Here is a 2500-nt window from a genome sequence, read left to right on the forward strand (position 1 = left end):
GGAAACAGCTGACATGGCTTTCCTTTTTGAAGACGTCTACTGCGGCCTCTGGTACAGCTGGAGGTCGCGTCTCTGGTCACGCGCGCAGAGCGCTCCTCACTGCTTGATCTGCTAGCACGACTCGGAATCATGAGGGATTGGAGCACTGGCAGGTGGTCTCCTGGCTGGAGCCGTCCCGTGGCACGTATGGCCCGTCAGGCTACCGTCGGACTGTACTGGAAAAGAAACTCATGAATGGTAGCGAAGATAATTTTAATTCTATGATGTCACCATCAAGTGACTGACAGTAGTTTTAACTATCGTTATTACCGAATCACGATATTTACAACCGAATCGGAATACGTAAACATAATTTTGGCATAAATGCTTTATAACAGTATGGTCTACATGCCGTTATTGATAATGATGCATGGCAATAGGCATAGTAATGAAAGATTATAATGGAGAAATTTATAAAAGTACATTAACCATTATATTATTTTGCTACTCTAATATCAAAACAGTATCTATGACTGGATAATAATGTGATCATATAATGGTTACAGAAAAATATAGCACTCATGATGCGGATACACATGTTCACATACACACACTGCAAGTTAAATACTCACGAGTACTTCCAGAGAAACGATGGCGCTCTCAGGACCGTCAGTGAGCCGGACTCGAGGCGTGATCCGTCGCGGTCTCGATGTCGAAGTGTACCTGCCGCGTCCTCTTGGACTCGGTTGTCCCTCAGGATGGGCACGACTCTAACTACCTCAAGTACGCCCCTTGTGGAGGGTTTCCGAAGAGAGTAGCCATTCTGAGGGCCCAGCGGCGGCCACAGCAGTGAGGGCGACGGAATCGCCTGTGGAAAGACAGAGAGCATGGTTTGGTATTTGCACTGTTTATATTGCCGCAGTTTGCATTTAGTTACTAAACCCATCTATCTCCCTCTCTTTCTCTCCGTTTTTCTCTAATGTATATGATATGTATATCTATCTATCAACTATATATATAAATATATATATATATATATATGATATATATATATATATAATTATATATTATATATATTCTGTTTGTGTGTGGTGTTAATGGTATTTAGTGTGGACTATTATTACTTGTGGTCCAGAGTACCGCAGGCTAAGCCAGCTTCACAAAATCATACAGGAGGTTCACTCACAAACTTCATGGTGCCTCAGGTGAGGATACTGATCTGCTTGTGACGCTGAGGATCCTTATATACCGAGGGAAAAGCGACCTGGAATGGAGTTGCCTTTTACCCTTCACCTCATATGTTGCATGGCTATGGTCTTCCATGTTTACCTTAGGAAAGAATTATGTAATAGGAAAGAACCGTAAACCCCAATTAGTAGTGTGTTTGATACAAAGTAAGGTATTCAAATTGAATGACCTATTTACTGCATCGTCATTGCACTGTACTAGAGCACTGGTATGACGTACATTTTTCATCATCCATTTGAATTTGTATATGCTGTAAGCTCCCCCCTCCCTCCCGAAAAAAATGCAGAGTAGAAATGTGTCCTTATTAGATAAAACTGAATTGAAAAGAGGTTTAGATGTTAGTTACATGAATGGATGTATGGAAAAGTTTTACGCTAGTAACACGGAAGAAAATTTATATAATTAAGCTTCTAAACCTATGGTATGTTTCTACATAGTAAAGAGAGGTTACCTGTAAACTTATAACCACGCACATGTGCATGTGTTTGTGTGATAGATATGAGAGAAAATGGTAGTTTTGTATGCATTTATTAATTCCTTCATAAGGATATATAGTGCCCTCTCCCCTTGTGTGCGGGTGATCTACCTACCTATGAAGTATACCTGTGACGGGTTAGCAAACTTGCTACTCGTTTCAGGATGCTAGAGGGTTTTTCTTTTTTTAAATAATTCCCGAATAAATCATTTCCTGCCAGGACATTAACCCATACCATTAGTTTGGACTGTAGTATCAGCTGGTTTTTCTCCTGAACATGAACTGGAAGAGTAAAGGCTGTTGTGATACTGTATGTTAGGTATGTGTGCATGAATGGTGGATGAATGGATATACTTTTATAATGTAGCGCGAGAGGTAAGCTTTCTCGAAGATATGAAATGAGATTAAAACATTGCCACTCTCACTCAACTACATGCTTTGCACCCAATTAGCTCAGCTCTGGTTTTGATGTGCACCACGTACTGAAGTAGTAATATTTAGCATAGTATTTTATTAAATTCTAATGAAGGTTACCGTGCGTCTCCTTTATCCATCTTTTATTTATATTTATTACTAAGTTGTCGGTTTTTGTTACCGTTTTTGTTTTTGTTTCAATGTTATCATCATTATAATTATCATCATGATTGTCAGTTATTTTCACCGAACGTAATCATTATAACTGAAACCGGTCAAATGCACCTCTTGCCGTGTGACTATATAAAACACACTCTCCTGCCAGGACATCACATATACGGTAGTTAGACGGTATATCGGCTTGAACATGGAAATCTAAATTCT

This window comes from Penaeus monodon, chromosome 9, assembly GCF_015228065.2.
Source record: "Penaeus monodon isolate SGIC_2016 chromosome 9, NSTDA_Pmon_1, whole genome shotgun sequence".
NCBI lineage: Eukaryota > Metazoa > Arthropoda > Malacostraca > Decapoda > Penaeidae > Penaeus > Penaeus monodon.